Source organism: Strix uralensis, chromosome 1 (genome assembly GCF_047716275.1).
Source record: "Strix uralensis isolate ZFMK-TIS-50842 chromosome 1, bStrUra1, whole genome shotgun sequence".
Lineage (NCBI taxonomy): Eukaryota > Metazoa > Chordata > Aves > Strigiformes > Strigidae > Strix > Strix uralensis.
Window position 1 is genome coordinate 143,217,964 of NC_133972.1, and position 19,833 is coordinate 143,237,796.

The 19,833-nt window shown below is 44.8% G+C and overlaps 1 protein-coding gene across 4 annotated transcripts in view; it reads right to left on the reverse strand.

The window, feature by feature from the left end:
• PAG1 (phosphoprotein membrane anchor with glycosphingolipid microdomains 1) overlaps positions 1 to 11,943 on the reverse strand; it is a 116,606-nt gene extending 104,663 nt beyond the window's left edge. For all 4 annotated transcript variants that reach the window (XM_074883563.1, XM_074883570.1, XM_074883554.1 and 1 more), the window contains exon 1: positions 11,826 to 11,943. The gene's annotated coding sequence lies outside the window, so the exon portion shown is untranslated. The remainder of the gene's footprint in view (positions 1 to 11,825) is intronic.
• Positions 11,944 to 19,833: the final 7,890 nt, after the last annotated feature.

The window sequence follows — 19,833 nt, forward strand, 5'->3', positions numbered from 1 at the left end:
CCCACGCTGGAGCAGTGAAAGAATGTGAGGAGTCCTGTCCCTGAGGAGGAAGGAGCGGCAGAGACAAGTGTGATGAACTGACCACAACCCCCATTCCCTGACCCCCTGTGCTGCTGGAGGGGAGGAGGGAGAGAAAATCGGGAGTAAAGTTGAGCCTGGGAAGAAGGGAGGGGTGAGGGGGGAAGGTTTTTTTAGGAGTTGGTTTTCTCGTTATTCTCATTGATTGGTAAAAAATTAAACGGATTTCCCCAAGTCAAGTCTGTTTTGCCTGTGACAGTAATTGCTGAGTGATCTCCCTGTCCTTACATCGACCCACGATCCTTTTGTTATATTTTCTCTGCCATGTCCAGCTGAGGAGGTGAGTGATAGAGCAGCTTTGGTGGGCACCTGGCATCCAGCCAGGGTCAACCCACCACAGTCAGCATCCCCTAATTTAAAGCTCCATAAGCACCAAATGGCCAGACTATGCTTTTGGAAGTTAACCCTTTTCTGTATCAAACACCCATCACTGCCAGGGCTGAGGGACAAAAATCCACTAGAGAGGATCGTGCAGGAGAGTGAGAAAAAGGCAAGTTTAAGTTTGCAGCACATGCCTTCAGCCACAACGCTCCTCTACTGCTAAACATTAAAAACATTAATTGCAGGAAGAGAAAGCAGCACTGCACTTCTCCCTGCCACCTCACTCTTTAGCATACAACTGACTTAATAGCATGAATTTTTTTGCAAGCGTTTGCTGCTATCCACATAAAATCAGGCTGATACAGACACACACCACAGGCACTGGAGTGTTAATAAAACCAAGTAGCTAGGTGGTTAAAAAGTATAAATCTCTCAGCTCTGGTCATTTACCTACAGCAATCTTCACACCTATTTTTTCTGAATTCAATCTTTCTAAGTGCCAGCTGCTGATGAACTGCAGGGAACATGATTTTTATTAAATGATGAACACTAACATTTCAGAGTTACATCTCAGAAAATCGATTACTACTTATTGACAGATAGCTTAAGCACAGAAATTCCTGAGGGTTTTCTGGTTTTTTTTAATTCCTCTAGACTCCAGTGAAAGGAAGCCTTTTCTGTTTAAAGCTGTTGCTTTTTTAAAGCATCAGTATAATTAATTATACAGGCTAATACTTAATATAGAAAATACAAGTGCTCTGTGGAGCAGGGGACACGTTGTGCTGGGTGGAACACAAACTGCAAAGACTTGGAAATTCTCCTTCCCAGGGAATCACAGTGCTACAACATATAATTTCTGCCTAGTTCAGAAAATCAAGTGAAAACAAGTTTTCTTGGTTACTATGTTTCCTGAATAAAATATTATTTACTGCTGATTAAAACTGACAACTCACGCTAATTTTACCGCTGTCCAAGAACTAATATTTCAGTAATTCCCACAGCTGGGAGAAGCAAGGAAGCGACAAAAATTAACCAAGGGCTTCCAGGTCCCCAGACTGCCAACCATGAGGTCCAAATCTCCAGGGCTCTGGCATCCCAGGGTAGCTACACCCAGCTCCTTGGGCCACCTCGCTACTGCACCAGGCCATGTCCCATGGTGCTGGATGACTTCAGCGCTTCCAAGCTCTGTGGTCCACAGCTGGGGATGAAACCTCCAAGCTGCCTGCCTCCAAAAAACTCCTAAGAGAAGACCCCTGCTGCTCCATGGTCTGGCACCTGTCCTACCCTGCCAACACCTCTGCAGGTGCTGAAACCAGGACATGGCCAGGCAGGTCCATCAAGGCCACCCACACAGTAGTTTGGGGGTCCCTTCACTTGTTTCACAGACCAGACTTCTCCTCCCAGGCCAACTATGGGTGTTGAAGTGCCTGTTGGGAATCAACTGCATCGTGCTATTTGTGCACGCTATGCCTGAGCACTGAATAAATGGGAAACACGTAAATGCTGAGTTATTTGCTACTTGCCTGATTTGCTGAGTAAATAATTTAGCTAATTTTCTCATAATAACAAACTCCCATTTTGGTGGAAAATCAATCCTCTGCTTCTGGGCTAGTTTGGTTTCTCCAGTACTTCTCTAGGGCTGTTTTTAACCGAACCTATTGAGGAGGATGGTAACAGAATCACCTGGAAACTAGCATCCATCAATTCATTGTAACTGGTCAGACCCCACACCAGACCCAGACATCACCTTTTTGCCTGCCATTTATGTGACTGTTAACGCTAATAAATTCTTGGTGCATGTGCTTTCCAGAAATGAGATGGACTTGTTAGGCAAAATTAAAGATGGAGTCACAAGTGAGTAAGGGCTTCAGGATTCAATCACACAAATTAAAATATACAATTGATACTGAAATGTAAATCAAGAGTATGAAATTAAATCTTCATGTTAAGAATGGAAAAAAAGATTAATTCTTGCTTTCACTGGAGTCAATATAATTGACTGAAACAACAATTTAAAAGATCTGACAAACTGTCCACCCAAGATACCCTGGAAAACCGAACTGTTGTACCTCCAAACAACTAGCACAAAAACATTTCCCAACAACATTTCATGTACTAAATTGCCAGGAATATTTTTTTCCAAATTCACCTACACTGGCAACACCAAAAGGTGACTATATGTATGCATCCCATTTGACTACCAAGGACATAGTTAAGAAAACAGATAAAACACAAAGGAAAGAAAATCACATTAGAAAAATCAAACTGCATTAACAGATCATATTTGAAGTACAGATTCATTACAGGTGGTCTAAAGGTAACGGTTTACCTCATGTCCACACGCATAATGTCACATGCTACTACTCCCTTGAGTGATTAATTAATCCACACAGAAAAGCTCTGCGACAGGTCACATCACAAGAATCATGAAATGGAGGTCACTGTGCCAGCTAGCAAATGACACATTAAAAAGGGAAAAAAAAGGCAGAAAATGCTCTTTATACTCTCCACTTCACTATGAACATGAGGGATTTATTTCACTAATCCACGGCTGGCAGTGTTGGGGCTACTTGGAGCTGCAGAGACGAAGAGAAATATCCAATTTTCAAATCCCCTCCAGCCACAAAGGTAAGAAAGAAGAGCACTTCTGCCCGCACTGAGCTGTTATTGCACCGCTGCCTCTATTAGGCCAACACCATTTTCTGAAAAGGCTAAATTAGAGGAAGGCACATGTCACAAACGGCTTCCTCCTGTAACTAGGAAAGTCAATTAAGATGGCCAAGATAGTGACAAAACATACCTTTTTATGGCATGCTCATCTGTAGTTTATTTTGCCTGCCCGATTACAACATTATATCCCTATGTGAATAGTGTGAGGGGGAGTAACTGCACAAGCAACCTTGCCTAACCAAATATGAGCTTATTCAGACTATTTAAGCAACCTTCTGAGGGAAAATCAGTGTCCTTTGTAAGAAAGTGTACTAAAAATGAGGCAATATTTGACAGTACCTCAAACTGTGAGTCAGAATACACATATCTAGTTTGGCCTTTCTATATTTTCAAGCAAAGGCAAGCAAATCTATAAAGCCTCTCATCTAATGTGTTAGATTAATAAATGATGAAGCTATAAACAAGAGAGCCCCAACCTTCCATGATGTGTGCTCAATTATTTTGCATTTAACAAGAGTAAAGGAAAATTAAATTAATTTAATCTCTGTAATTGCCAAACTAAATGACACACACAATCTTGCCTATTACAACAGATCAAAACAATACATTTACATTTACCAAAGCGTTGTAAAAAGTGTGATTTTTACCCTGAATAGCTTTTTGTGATGTATTAGTTTCCAACCCTGGAAAAGTACCTACCAAACACTGCAGCAGAGGTCATGGAGATCATGCTTTCCTCCATGACTAGGCTCTGGATCAGAGCTACTTTTAAGCTAAGCTCTATGACAGCATTTCAAAATAAAGTGAAATTATATTTTGGAATGTGCTTGGTGAATATTCCTTAATAAAGTAAGTATGCAGGCTCTAACAGTCTGAATGTTGGTCTATGCACTCTACTAGAAGGAAAAGTAGCCATTATTTATTAAAGGAAGAAACTTCTGCAGGCAATGCAATTTGTTAGGATATCAGCCTCAACACCATCAGCAGCAAATTCTTTAGTCATTTCTTCAGCAATTTCTTCCTGCATCTCCCTCACACTCCAGGCTCTTAACCCAGCGTGCCTGGGTGGCAGCAGGTAAGAGAGCTTGGTGTAGGCACCAGCACTCCTCTTCACCCTTCACCCCCAAATCTGTGCCCCTCTTCCACTGCTCTTCCTAACTCCTGCTCTCATTGCACATCTGACCCTCCTCATTAACTCTCCCCCACCATGGCACAATCCCCAGAAGAGGACTTCAGGTCATCTATCTATCTCTTCCACTTTGAAATCACCTTGCTTGGATGTGAGTAACAACTCACGATCATCAGCACCCCAAGTAAGGTTTCTCTACAGCCCTGTACAGTGGCACTAACCCTTTCATACATCTCTGGAAATTGCCTGCCTGAGGCAACCGAAGACTTTCCTTTGCCATATTTTGTGGTCACAGCCCAGTGGTGGCTCACAACCATGTGGCAATAAGCATATCCAGGTCTTTCTCTCCTTCAGTTACTTCTGAACAACGAGTCTCTAATCCCTTTGGCTTCAGCTGCAAAATTTCCATTGATTGATAATGGATTTTCCACTGATGTAGAATCAGGCACTTCGACTACACCACTACAAATTAACAGAAGAGAGCTCTGTTAATCCTTTATAAGCAAGCTTAATCTTTCGGTTTATAGAAGAAGGAGCTAAAGCCCCATTTTCTCCAATATCAGCCAGAATGTGATTATTATTTCAGAAAATTTTTCTCATTTTATTTGATCAAAACCAGTGGTTTTTTGGAAGACACAAATCCAGACAACATCACAGATGCACACTTCCGCCAGGTGAAAAAGGAAGAGTTTGAGCTATGAATCCTGAAGCTGAAAGCTGGGATCAGCACTCTGGGACTTACAGTACTCCATAGAAAGTGCTGTCATCTGGAAACAGCAGACTGACAAAGCCTTTATAACATTCACCTTTCAATTAAACAAGAGTAACATCTGAAACCTCACATTAAAATAGCTGCAAGATTTGTTAGGGTTCTCTCTCAATGATGTGATTTGAACATTTCCTGTACATTAGCAATAGTTAGGGCTATTAAACTGCAAGCAAGTATTAGCACCTTTAAAGACTGTTACAGAACTTGGCTAATAACTCTAAAGCAATCAAGTCATCAGAAAGATGAACTGATCTTACATTAAGACACCTCTCCCATTAAAATTAGATTTTGTTAGATCAACTCAGATACACTTTATTAAGTCAGTGGGTAGCAGAATGGCTCTTCCTTTCTGCAGGAAAGGAAATTCATCACCACACTTCAATGTCTGGTAAATAGGAACTCAATCCCGCAAACCCTTGCTCAAATGAGAAACCACTGCTCACAAAGACTTGTCCTATTGCAGTCAACAGTCTGAGCAAGGATACTTAACAGCAGTAAAATCTTGAAAGATCAAGCCCAAATATTACAGTTGTAATTGGTACTACACACCAAATGGCCCTTAATTTGACATCCTATCCTACAGTGCACTAGATGCAAACATTTCACTGATTTAGTAATTCATCGTAAGCACTGCTTCTATGCTAGGATGAAAAGAAGTCTTAAATACAGTAGCTAAGTGGTTCCTCTAAAACACTGGAATGCCACATATCTCCATAGGACAATAAAATGTTTATCTTTTGTCATGCATTTCATTGCTGCTGTTTAGTTGTGTGACCTTTTGAAAGGAGCAGTGGAGGCTGACATACACCTTCATTAAAGCAGCACCTCCTTCTTCCCCCCTGCCTGGGAGAACAATGAGTGAGGGAGGGAAGAGGTGAGCAATCCACGGAGTAATGAAGAGATTTTGTTTCAGAGGGTTATCAATTATTTATGAGTAAATCCCCAGATGAACACATCCGAAGCTGAACAGTTTTTAATACGTTTCACTTCTGTACACATGGCACAACACAACCAGATGCGAGCTAAATTGGATGTCTGACTATTCGAGGTGTCAAATAGTGAGTTGAATCTAGACTTTAGTAAATCACTGTTAACGTTTTTTTAAAGTACAAGTCTCCTAGATTTAAAGATCTTTCACAAAATTCCTCCAACACCCACAGAAATCATTCTTTATAGTATATCCCACTCACCAAGATCTCAGCAAAGAAAAAGCTCATACTGAAGAATTTCTGTAATTATGCTGACATAGCTGTCTAAACAGTCTAATATTTAAATAACAAGCATATTGCCCAGCTTTGAATGGAATTTTATTCCATAATGGAATGAAATGGACCTGAACTTTTTCTATTAAGAAAAGACAAGACCAAGTTATGGTCTTTTTCTCCAAAACAGGGTTTATCCTTTTCAAAACAAAGCACTTGTTTTTAAAGTAAAATTGGTTTATAACTGTGCTTTTTCAAGAGAAGATCCAAAGACACTTTCTGTGATATGGCAAATACAAACATTACATTGGTCTTCTTCATAAACATTACACGTCGGTCTTCTTCATAAAGCAAGGACAGTGAAACTAAACAGTTGTATTTGCTAGGCACGTTTTCCACAAGAAGTCATTCATCTATTTACAAATGTGGTCACTGAAAACAGTCATCCTCAAAGTCTCGAAATGAAACCAAATCCACTGTCACGCAGCGAATGTCCAGATCTGCGGAACTGTTCTTTGAGTTCCTCTTTCCCACAGCTTCCAACCAACAAGATGCTGCCAAAGTCAACACCACCACCACAGTCATACTTCAATGGCTGTGTCTACAGCAGCTGTCACAGTGGCCCCAAGGCCACCTTTAATGCCAAATTCAAGTACCCTGTGAACCCAGAAAACAGGCTGGGGCACCACCAGGACGTGCCCTGCAGAGCAAGCCCCCATGGCACCTTAGTGCCCAGCCAAGCAGTGCGCAGGCTGCCCGAAGGCAGGCTACCAGCTATCCCACGCTCAGAGGGGCTCTCTCAGTGCAGCCTGGGCTCAGCCACGGGGTGCGGAGCTGGGCAGCGGCTGAAGGAGAGCAGTCAGCAGCCGATGCAGGTTCCCCTGCCTCTCGAAGCCTCATCTGCAAGCTGCCTTCCAAAGGGATGAGTTCAAGGAGAAGCTCATCAAATAAGGTGTTTTAAACCACATGTTGAACAAGCACTTTCTGCCTTTTTTGCAGAACAACCACAGGAGAAGAGCTGGGTCTCTGGTGCACTCTCTGCCCCCTCACATTTAGGGTAGCATGCACCCTAGCACTTCCACAGCTCCGAGAGCAAGCTCCACTCCCATACTAGCTTGGCTAGACTAAACTGCTCCAGTATCCAAAAAAAAAGCCACTTAGAAATCCATTTTAGGTTTGTTTGCATTACTTTGGAGGGTTTGTTATATATTTGGATGAAAGGAACCCATTAAGTACATCTATATTTACTTCATTACAGTGTGGCTCTTGAAGTTAGATGAAAAGATTTACTCTGGCCAAGTTTGTTTATTCATCAGCATCAGCTAAGATATGTTTTCAAAGGCTCATCCTCATTGCATTTACATGAAAGCACACAGATTTTTTTTCAACGGCTGCATCGCATTCTGAGAGCTGGAAAAGGACAAAAGAAACTTTTGCGAGAATTACAAAATCAAGGATCAGCACAGGAACATTTCCTACCATTTCCAGTTATTTACGGGAGGGAAAATAACCCAATCCTTCCCATCTGGAGTCATTCTTTCTCCCCCTGCAGATGTATTAACAACCACAAACTGTAAGTGGATGGATCAATCACCATGCCCGTAGCCTGGATAGCATTGACTGGCACCCTGCTTACCCAGGAACACCAGAAGGGAAGAGTTAACCCCACCTGAAGTACAAGAGTTTAAGCAAATGTAGTCTCCCAAGTTTCTAATGTTTTCACCTGCACTTTGAAAAGAACAATTACATTTTTTTCATAGTGGTGTTGAAGAAGAGCTTTTCGTAACTGCTAGCAAAGAAATACAGAAGAGCTCTCCGTAACTGCTAGCTGTAGAAACACAGCCCACTACCAACCAACCCCGGCTGTACAAGCCCTAGTTATTGCTGACAGGAACCCAAACATGACTTGGTACTTGCATGTCTTTAATATCAAAATTTTCTCCCCAAGTTATGTAAATATTTAAATGACATTTATGGTCAGTATCTTCCCTCGTGAGTTTACACTTTCCCACGGAAGACTTCCAGAATGATTAACAATGCTGATCTTTATCCTTCACACTGACTATTCATTCATCCTTTCTAAAAGGAATACTGCTTACATACGACCCAAGAGGGCTGTAACAAGGCAGTATTTATCTGCCCTAATAATCTACCGCCGCTGCTTTAATTAAAACTTGGTTATATCACATCCATGAAGCGGAGGAATGCTTCCCGTCACTCATCATTTTCACCTGCCAGCTGTGCCTGGTGCACTTTTGCAGGAGCAACCTTTGGAGGTCCCACCACCCGCAGCTTGCCCTCCCCAGCCCAGGTAATTGCAGGCACAGCGTTTGTAAAAACCTGCTCCACCCACGGAAGAAAAGCAGCGTGAAACTGCAGCCGGGTTTGCAGTTTGGGGCCTCGAGTGAGTCACCGAGCACCTGCGGGTTTGTATTTACCCCGGTTCACGAAGAGGGCAGCGCTGCCTGAGCAGCACATGGGGTTTTTGGGAGGTGAGGGGCCAGGGGGAAGGTGAGCCAAACGCAGCACACACAACCATGAGAGACCTACAGAGAAGCTGCAGCACGGCGCAGCAATTCAGAGCGTGAGGGATACCAGGATGGAGTTGGGGGAACAGCAACCTAAAGGACGTCTCAACTCCCTTCATTAATTTGCAGCCGAATCTTCAGGCTTCAGCTTCTTCATGTGCACAGCAGGATTTTACCGGGCCTCCAAGAGCCCACGCAAATGCTCGGTGATTTCAAAGTCTAGAGTTTACTACTAGCGGTTTTACACAAATGGGTGAGCACTGCTTGCCCTTTCCGTGTTTTAATCAATGCAAGCAGTATCTGATGATACGAACATTTAGAAAGAAACACACCATTTCCCAAGGAAGAAGCCATCCTGAACTTCTGCCCTCGCCAGAACACAAGTTTTTTGGCATCATTATACACACAAGACCTGCAACTGTCAGCATCCTTGGGATGCAGGGGTGGGCAGCGAGCAGCCAGGGCAGCCCACCTGCAAGCTACAGGCTGTACAACCCAGGCCTCAGTCAGCACGTCGTCCCTGCTGGCTCCACGCCGGGCCCGGGCCAGCAGCTACCATCCATTCAGCACACACTCAAACCTGGGAGGGGGCTCTCTCGGTCCCAGTTTGGCAACCTGTGTGAGAGGGTGAGTCCCAGCACACTCCGTCCCTTCACCCCGCCTGGGCTCCCTCCAGGGCTCCCTCCCAACTGCAGCATGGCCACCAGGCCCCAAGACACCTGCCCTCCCGCCACCGCTCTGGGGCTGAGCTACCCTCCCGCCCCACGCGCGCAGTCTGCTCCGTTCTCAACACCTGGAAGCAGAGGCATTGCTATAAGAGCCTGGGTAATGTTATTTGAATGATTTATTGTTTCAATTAAGTGTTAAACAATGTTTTCAAGCTTTTTTGGTCTATTAATCTTATTCTTACATTATATTTTGCAGTTACAAATGATACGGTGTTGGAACTACTTTGAAAAAGCCTCTCCATTCTCCATTCCCATCCTTACTGGAAGGAAAAAGACTGAGTCCTGTTCCAGTCATTGAACTCTACAGCACTCTACCACCAGCATCAATGAGCTGAGAAACAGATTTAACTCCTTTGTGTGTCAATGAAGCCCACACTGCCCCAGGAAAGAGCGCTCCTTAACTAAATGCTACCGCATAGCCAGTAAGGAAAACTCGATTGCATTTCTTGTGGATTCCTCAGAACAATGCTTCTTAAAATATAAATTAGTTCTAGATTATTGAGCATTTCTTATTTAGGACTTGAAATCCAGTTGCCACTTTCTGATCAATAGAACTTTAATAGTAGGATAAATTTAGAGCTTAAGTTATCTAGTAGCAGTCATTTGTATACAATACATGATCTAAAGCAACATTCACGTTCAAATGCCTGGTGATGAGGCTTATGAGGAGCACTGTGCCTTAAAATGCAATGGATTATCTGTTTCTTTTCCTCATTAAATGGCATTTCATAAAAGGAACCGAAAAAGGACAGGTGAGCTTGCTGAGTGTCATATCCTACAACCTTTACTCGTATGAGCAATGTGTTGCTTTCAGATCAGCTTCTCATTCAAAAGTTGCAGATCCCCATTGCTGACCTGAATATTGATTTTATGTTAATAAAATCCTGTGTTAAAATACTGGTTAAAGATAAAATCACTCTTGTACTTCAGGCCTACAAGATGTTGCTCATACTGTACTCACTATTTTCTTTTCCAACGAGGGTGAAAGACACCCCTTACAGGAGATGCTCCACAGGCTGCAGAATTTGGCCCTTGTTAAGTAAGACAACACCTGAATTAATCACTTTTCCAGTAAGGGGAGGCACTTTTGCTGTAATGAAGCTGTGCACCTCACATATAGGTATACTTATCAGGGCGACATTTTTAAAGATGTAAAATGAGAAACCCTGGAATTTGAGATTTCTGCTTCTGTATTGTCTAAGAGAAACAAATACAATGAATACTTCCATTTACCTACTGGGTATCTTTAGCAGTGCTTGCTTCTGCAAATTCTCTTAACAGACACTGCCCTGATCATCATTTAACTGCAACACAGACAGACTTCTAGAGGACTGAGGAGGATTTGCTTCTGGTTTCACACAGCACACTTATTTTTTTGAAGTTTAATTTAATAAAATAAGAACCCTGGATAAAAGTTAATTGAGCACGGCTGCTACGAAGGGGGAAAATATTTTCTGCCAAAATTTTATCTTTGCTCTCTCTCTCTTTTTCTGCATTTATCGCTTAATGGCTCAGTATTATTTCAAAGGCCATTCCTTTTACAAATGTAATCAACTCAAGTATTCACCACCACAGATGATATATTACTCTCCTTAAAACCAAATCTCTGAGGGACAGATTAGAAAGAAAGGTTAAAGAGCTCTATCGTTCAAAGCATTATAGTTCAGACACCTATAAATCACTGTGTTTGTTTATTTAGATAATTGGGTCCATTAGCGTATGTAACATTTCAAGCTACACAACTTTCTGGTATGACCGTTTGCCAGTTTTTTCTGTCCCCTCTTAGAAGCACTAAGGGAACTAAATGCCCCAAGCAGCACACACGGCAAATGATGAGCAAGGGCTAATTTGTGCTAGCAGCTCTCTTCGCAACGCTTTGAGAAGCAGCCCCTGCTCTCCCCCGGCGATCCCTCCCTCTTTAAGAGTTTCCACGACCACGAGCAGATGCCACGGTGAAACAAACTGGAGACTGTCACCATGTAATAGGATTTGAATGAAAATATAGTTAAGGGGACTGCTGACCGACTCCCGCGGCACTCGGCGCGGGGAGCCCCGCCGCCGGGGGATGCCGCCGCGTTGCGCCCGGGAAGCCGATCCCGGGGGCCCGATCCTGCCGCCGCGGACCGTGCCCCGCACCTGTGACCGCCCCTGCCCAAATTATCCCCCCAATAACCCAACGGCCGCCGCGGCCGGACAGGGGCAGCCCTGCGGTGCGGTGCGCGGCGCGCCGAGCCCCGCAGCCCTGCGGTAGCTCCGCCACCCGCCTCCCGCAGCCGCGCAGCGACCCGCGCCCGCAGCGACAGCGACAGCAATGCACACACACACACATACACACACACACACCGCCAAAAAAAAAAAAGCCCACGGACACGACAACTTCGCGCGCCGCCCCCAACTCACCGGGAGGCGCCGGCCCCGCGGAAAGGCGCGCCCGGGGATGCCGCCTCCCGCGGAGCGCTGCCCGCGGAGCGCAGCCCGCAGGGGCCGGGCAGCGGCGCGGCGAGGGGAGGGAGGGGAGGGAGGAGCAGCAGCAAGTTGCGGCGCGTCTCTCCCCTCCCTCCTCCTCCTTCTCCTCCTTCTCCTCCTCCTCCCCCCTCCCCCTCCTCCGCCCGGCAGGAGGGTCGGGGGGAGGCGGCGGAGAGGGACTGAGCGCGGCCGCGGAGCGCGGCGCGGGCTGGCGCGCGGCAGTGCGCATGTCCCCGCGCCCGGCGCCGGGAGGCGACCGATGCGGCGGCGGTAGCGCAGGCCCGCCGCCCCCTGCGCGCCCCCCCGCGCACCGCAGCGCGCCTTTGCGGAGGCTGCGCGGGGCACGGCCGCCGCCGCCGCATCGCATTGCTCCGCGGGGGCACGGGGGCGCCGGCCGGCGCCGGGCTGCCCGCCGTGCGCCGCTGCCGGCGGCCCCGGGGCGGGGGGGGGGTGGGTGTCTCGGCCGCCCCCGAGCAGCGGGGAGCGCAGGTCGGCCCGCCGGCAGCGGGCGGAGGGCTGGGGCCGGCGGCCAGGGCTGCAGCCGCTTGCCGGAGCCGCCCCCCCCCCCCCCCCACCGCTACCCCCCCGGCTGCTGCATACGGGCGCCCCGTCTGCGAGCTGCTCGGCTGGAGGGTGCTCCGGTGGCCGGGCTGGGAAAGGAGGGAAAAAGGACGAATCGCGGCGTCCTATTATTTTTTTTTTTTCCCCCGTTAAATGAGCATGACTAATGAAGACGGGTATTACGACAAAAGGGACCTCCACATAGTTATTGGTGGCTTTTTAATGTTGTACCAAGGTCTTTAAGTGAAAGAAATAACCATATTTTACATGATGTAGGGGCGTGCAAGGACTTTGAGTGAAAAGCACTGTAAGAGCAAAGGCAGGAAAGTCTGCAAAGGCAAAATGCCTTAGATCTCTGGGGATTTTTTAGGGAAATTGCACAATTACCATAAGTTTCCACCCAGATGTAAGGACTGACCTAACACCCAGTGAGTTTCTTGCTTCCTGAGAACAAGTTCAAACCCCGTATTACATTCTGCAGCAACACCAATATCACATACGGGCTGGCTCAAGGTTTGAGCCTGAATCTGCATTTGATACTTACCAAGCAAGGATTTACCTATGCAGGGAAGTGTTGGGAAGTTTGTCTGCTTGTTTGTTGTTTTTTTTGTTTAATAATCCAAATACAGCAGTACCATCAGCATTTTCATCTTCACTTCATCTCTGGCAAGATTATATCTCAGTTTATTATCTCCATGCACATCCATCCAATGAATCCTCAGAGCTGATCCTTTCTTCACATCATCTTTCGGTATTGCCAGCTGTTGGATTCCTCTGTTGATTTGCTTATTGTTTTTTTTTTTCTTCTGAGACTTCTTTAAGCTCTTTGTCCAACAACTTCTGTCCTCACTGGGCGACATAGTCCATGTCTAGCAGAGTCCAGCCCATCTCAGTTTGTCCACATGGCTCCTACAACAAAATGTGTATTATTCTATCATGTAGCCTGCCAGCTCTTGTAAAATCCAGCTGATTACTGTCATTTTACCAATCTGGTGTTGCTTTTCTTCTCTGTTCGTAACATGCCACTATAATGGCACATTGTAGCTGACCTAATGATGTTTTTCTCAGACTTTGTTCTCTGGTTTCCTTTGCCTGTCCTTCTTGCAGAGAGTTCCCGTCAAATCCTCCCACTAGTTACAAGCAGGCTTTGTGAAACCCGTAACATCTGCATCCATATCCCACATGGTGACTCCACAATGAACCCAACTATCTGAATGACTTTAACTCTCTCCCCTCCAATTGTATTGGTTTCTTGTCATTGTAGTGAATGAAGATTTGCACACGTGGAGTACTTTTGTTCTACCTCTGTCCTCCCTCATTCTAGACCGGTGGTTCCCCAGCTCTGCTAGAGAATCATCAATGTCCTATAAAGCCCTGGTAGGCCATCATAGCCATTTGGTGCTTCTGCAGTGTTTTCAGTTTAAAGTATGGAATAACATTTTGATTTGTAGGAAATTTTGGAGAGTAACAGTAGTGTGTAGGTCCAAAAAGACTGGGAACCGATGTTCTAGCAGCTACTCCCCTTCAGCTCTATCTTTTGGCACAGTTTGATGTCATCAGCAAAATTCAGTTTTCCTCGAGTCTTCACAAGGGATGCACAAAGCATGCCAGTACACTGAAACCCACAGGAACTTTCCATCTCTTTAAACCTGCTGCAGACATTCCCAGTCCTCCAGATACTTAATTTATTTGGATTTAATTAGCTGAAAAACCTTCCAAAAAATCAAAACCATACACTTGCTTTTGAACAAGAGTCACTACATATAGTATAAAAAGGGTATTACCATAACAATTTATATTCTCATCTTAACCTATACTCCTGTTCAAATGTAAACAAAGCCGAAGACAGCTCCAAAGGAGAGGGGCATCTCTCCTTTGCCTCTTTCTTTCTTCTCTCCCACCTCCTCTCTCCCTTTTTCCCTTCAGCTCCAAATACCATTTGATTTAATTTATCTTCTTCTGTATTTAGGATTAAAACAATTATTATATGTTTCTCTTTTAAATCTAGGGAAGTGGGATTTGCTCATTAACTAACCTTTATTTTCAGCCCTATTCAGCACACAGGCAGAGATCAGGAAGGAAAGGGGAGATGTAGAGGATGAAGGAAAGGAGGCAGCCTGCTATCTCTTGACAAAAGTGAAAGATCAGCTATGGAGTCAAAATGGAGGGGTAGGTGGGAGAGCATAAAGGCAACAGATAGCCAGCAGAGGTGAGGGAAAGGAACTGGGTAGGCAAGAGGCAAAGATGAAGTCCTTCAAAAAGGCTAGCAAAAATCAAACACTCAGACATGATTAATTCCGCACTCCACAACAGTGAAACTATTCCCTCCTGTCATTTCTGTGACAGGCACTCCCAAAGGCCCCCATCGCTCCTAGAGCTCCATTATCCGAGGCATTGCGCCGATACATAAATGACGTGGTCCCTGCCACAAGGGCCTTACAGTTTAGCATGAGTCAAAATGCAACAAAGGAATGTAAAAAATAGCATAAGGGACCAAAAGAGGAAGGGCAGCTGAAACCTTGCAAGCCTATGTTATGCAACCTCACAGTATAATCATATGTAAATAACATAAGAATAATGTGCATACATAGTAGTGACCCACCCTCCATCTCAGGCACTTCCATTGCTTTTTTTTCCCATTCAAGAACCAGGAAAAATCAAGCACGCAATTTAACCTTTTGCCCCAATGGCTGTTGTTGGTAGTAGTTGGGGCAGCAGGCTAACACAGAAATAGCTGACACAAAAGGCACACGAGCTGCTGGAGGTCACAGCCTTTGACTTGTAACATTTTGGGAGAGCAGCAGCATGGAGCAGCTGGACACGTACAAGCTTTGCTCTGACCCAGGCTGGAACAGCCCATCTCTGTCCCCTGTTCAGCCCCTGCACAGCCCCTCATCATCCCGGCGCAACTCTGTCAGTGAGCTGGCTACAGAAGTTGTTTTACAGCTGGATCAGTTCCCAGCCCAGCTCCTGGTGAAGGCACACCAGTACCCTGGCCACCCGGCCGGCCACCCTGGGAAGGAGCTGCAGGGGCAGGCAGGGGGGCAGCGGGGCTTGGAGGAGTTGCTGGAGGTGTTATGCTCCAGATGCACAGTATTGGCCTCAGCTGCGCTTGTGAAAAGCATGTGATTTTACTAAACTGCGTTTTCAGATGTCTAAAATGGATTTAGGTGCTCAAATTTAAACACCTTAGGTTTCAGTTTCACTGGATGGTATGCACCAAGTTCACCTCCACCAAAACAAGGAGGCCCTGCTCCCAGCCATGCAATTCCATCATCTGTTTTATCAGCTCTGCTACCTGTGAATGACTGAAGCCCCTCACTCACCAGTGCTGTTCACTAACCAAGCAGAAACGTGACCCAGAAAGAAACAGCTGCCTAGTTTTCTGCTGGCTCAGTGAGTTGAATCAGCTCACAGGCAAATCAAATAAGCTCCAAAGCCACCACAAGTGAGGAGGCAGGGTCTTTGGCTGGGAAGAGGACTGGGCTAGAGGAGAAGGAAGAGGAGAAGGAACAAGACTTCCCCCTTATGGCAAGAGCAAGCCATTGGATATGCTTAGGTGCTCATAGATGCAGCTTTAGAGGTCAATTTACAAATGTTAACCCAGGAATGCACAAACTCTGCGGGAGCAGGCAGCTCTGCAGTATGCTGCAATCCCTAAATTAATTTCTATTTTATATAATAAATAGTGTGGTCCTAGTTCCACATCTCTTATTCATGTAGAAATACTCATTAAAGAAGTTTTAGTAAGTAATTGGGGAAAAATCTGAGTTCTCAGCCTGCAGGGTTCTGCAGTTTGGGGAAACTGAAGTATCTTTTGAAGATATGTTGAGGTATATTCCCTAATTATCATCTGTGTATAGGATAAGCAAACCTACTATAAAAAGAATGCAATTTTAAACTACGCAAGTGTAAAGTTGTCATGGGTGATTAATGCAGAGAAGTACCATGGGTTTAAACAAGCCCTTCCAGTGTCCCTCACCCATGCCACTTTGTGTGATTTAATGTGCTGTATCTGCCTTGCAACAGAGGAGAGAGGCTCATCCGCACTCAGCTCCCTCCCCCTGCACACTGGGAAAAAAAGCTGAATAGGCTGACCTGTGTTTCTTTCTTCACACCAGTCCTGCCTCACTCCTAGCCTCTCATCCACCCACTTCATCTAGTGTGGACTTTGTCCTCACTTAACAGAGCGTGTTATGACATTGCCTGGAGCTGCCCACAAAGATAACAATTACCCCTCTATATGTACATTGTTGGCCTGGTTTTCAAGAGGTCTGAGCAGTCCTACTTCTTTAAGGAGCAAAAGGACCTGAGGGTACCATCACCTCTGGAAATCAAGCCATTAGGGATAGGAAGGGGACTTTAAAGGAGGCCTGGGGACTGGTGGGAAAGCACTGCTTCCACTCAAGGAGCACATCAGTAAGAAGCTGCCACCGGCAAGGGGACATATTAAATAATCTAATAGAACTTTTTTACAGGCCAAAAAAATCCTGTGAAAGCCTGGATGGCTACACGCTGCATCTCTGAAATCAGTGACAAATTGCATTATGGTTAAGGTGTGTAAAATAGTTCTGTCAAAGGAATGGCTCCTAGTGTGGCCAGTTTATCTGAGACGGTCATTATTAGTTCTGCCTCCTGGTAAATGCTGAGACCTTGCAGGCAAGTGAGCTATCTCCTGACAAAAGCGTTGGGCCTAGGTTTTCTCCAAAGGAGAGAAATCTATTAAATGGGCAAAGTCATTACTTGTGATGCTACTGTCTGGGAAGCCCACTTCCATGCTTCTCATCAGGAAGGAAGGAGAGCAGACTAAAGGAGCTGCTGTACCTGCTGAGCAGCGCCTGGACCCATGATCAGATTGAGCAAATGACTGGTCTTCCCCACCATGAGGTGGGCTCTGGCAGCTCAGCAGTGGCTTCTGACTCACTTTGCCAGCCTTGGAGCACCTTGTCAGGGCTGTGATTACTCTTCAGCAGCACAGCTACAAGGGAGCACAGCGAGGTCTGCAGTGCATCTGCCCAGCACTTTTCCACACACAGCTTTCCACCCAGGAATCCTATTGTCATGAGACATTAGATTTTTTTAGGCTCATCAATTCTGGTGACACAATCCAGCAATTTATTTTTAGAGGGAAAGAGCAGGTGTCCATGGCAGCATTTTAGCTGACAGTGCTTCGGTATTGCTATTCAGGAGCACTTGGTTGTTCTTTATATCTTGACTTGTTACTGGAAAAGATGGCTATTTTTACTGCTTTACTTGTTTTTAGTTTTAGGAATGGCCTGAATGAGACAAAGGAAAACACTTGCACCCTTAAACTGAGTTTCATCCATCAGACTTGCAGCATGCTGATGGGAAACTGGAGAAGTGGTACTAATGATTCATCTGAAGCATTGATTGTAGATGATGTTTGGGAAAGAGAACGAAAATAATAAATTAAAACTAATGACCGTAACTGATTGAGAAAATATTTTGGTTCAGAAAATCACATCAAAATCAGTTTTTTTCCCAAGTATTAGAAATTTGCATATGAATAATTCAGTCAGAAAATTGGTTGCTAGTATTAAAAATAATGACTGTCTACATTCACAGTTACAAACTATTTTCGATAATTTTTTTTTTCTGCATAACTTCCTTAAATAAAATCTTTAAGACTGCTGTGATACTGTCCTCCATCAATATTTTTTAAACTGCTGTTCAAGAACACATAGGATCATAGTGCTCATTTTCTAGGAGAAACAATGTAGTGAGTTTGACCAAAACCCATCTGAATGTAATTACTAGGGTGGCAGACTGGCTTCTAATGACAGCCACAAGCATCATGCAAATTTCTTAGTCTATCTGAGCTCCCACTCTTTGTATTAAAAATGTGACAACTACACAATTTCAGTTTGCTGCAGCAAAGTTCAGGATGTATTACTGGCTTTGGTGAATAAAGAACTAATTTTGCATTGCAAAATATGAACAGAGATGCTGCTGCATCTTGTCCAGAGAAGCTGAAATGATTCTTAAAAACGCACCAAAAAAAAAACCTGTCAAGAAATCCAAGCCGTTACCACAGAGGAGCCCATTACAAACGTCTAGCCTGACCACAGAGCAAGCCTTTGGAAGCAAATCAAAACCTGCCTGAGGAACTGAGTAAAAAAGATTTTCCGAATTCACTAATGCTTATTTCAATTAATAGCCCACCTGCCAAGTGTAACGAACCTGAACATATTGTGGCCAATAATGCTCAAAAGTAGCTTTTTGGAAAAAAAAAAAAAAAAAAAAAAGAAAGACAAATTATTGAAAGGAAAATCAGCACCATTGCCACTCTCTCACATGCTGAGGTAAAAGGTTGATTTTTGTGAAGGCTAGAAAAATTTCTTTGCCTTTAGGCTAAGAATGATTAATTATTACTCACAAAGACACCAGAAAAATACGGCAAGCAGGAAGGAGAAGGACACTAAAGTAATAGTCCAGAGACCTGTGGTGGTGCAGGAGGTGAATTACATTTCTCAAGGTGAAAATTGTCCTGCTCTGAGATCAGAAATTAGTGGATGAGGCACTGCAGCCAATTCCCACCCCAGACGGGAAAGTACAGGGTCTGTCTCCCTGGTTCAAGGTCTGGGCGAGGGAGTGGTCAGGTCCTGGGGAGTGGAAGGAGTCCAGCCGAATGCTCGATTTGAATGATAAATGCTTCACCAATGTATGGCTTCTTTTCACAGCTGACTGCATTTAGGAAGAGGTTTGAAGGATTACAGCCTAAAGTGGTTGACCTTTCCCACCTCCCCTCCCAGGAAGCTGGAGGTCAAATTAAAGGTTCAGAGCTACATGGCAGACTAAATGCCGTGCATGGGACAGGCTTGTGGCAGTCTGCCTCACAAGAAGCGCCATCACAAGGGCTACAGGAGGGGGGAATGACCACAGGGGCATCAGTCCCTCCAAAAGCAGCAGCAGCCCAAGGTGGGTGAGCTGAGCCAGTCATGGTGTGCAGCTGTGACACCAAGGAGTCCAGTTCTCATACAGTCTTTTACCATTTACTTCTGTAGTAGCTTTTCTTTCAGGCTTCTCTGGATGGCTTTGAGTTGTCAGGCAATCAGAAGAGAAGCCTGGAAGACCTGAAAAAACCCAAATAAACACATTTTGAGCCTCAAGAATTATTTTTATGTCTATGTATATCTCCCCTCTCTGTTGGTATCTTACCAATAAGGAAAAAGGGTTTTAAAAATAACCTTGAAGTTCTGTTTTAATACAGGCACCATAATTAATTAAAACTGCAGAAATTAATTTTGAGCTAAATGAATACTTCAGGTGCCCCAAGACAGGGATGTATTTAAAATGAGAAGCAAACAAAACCCATTACATAGAGAAAAATTACAGACAGAATACATTTTAAACAAGTTGT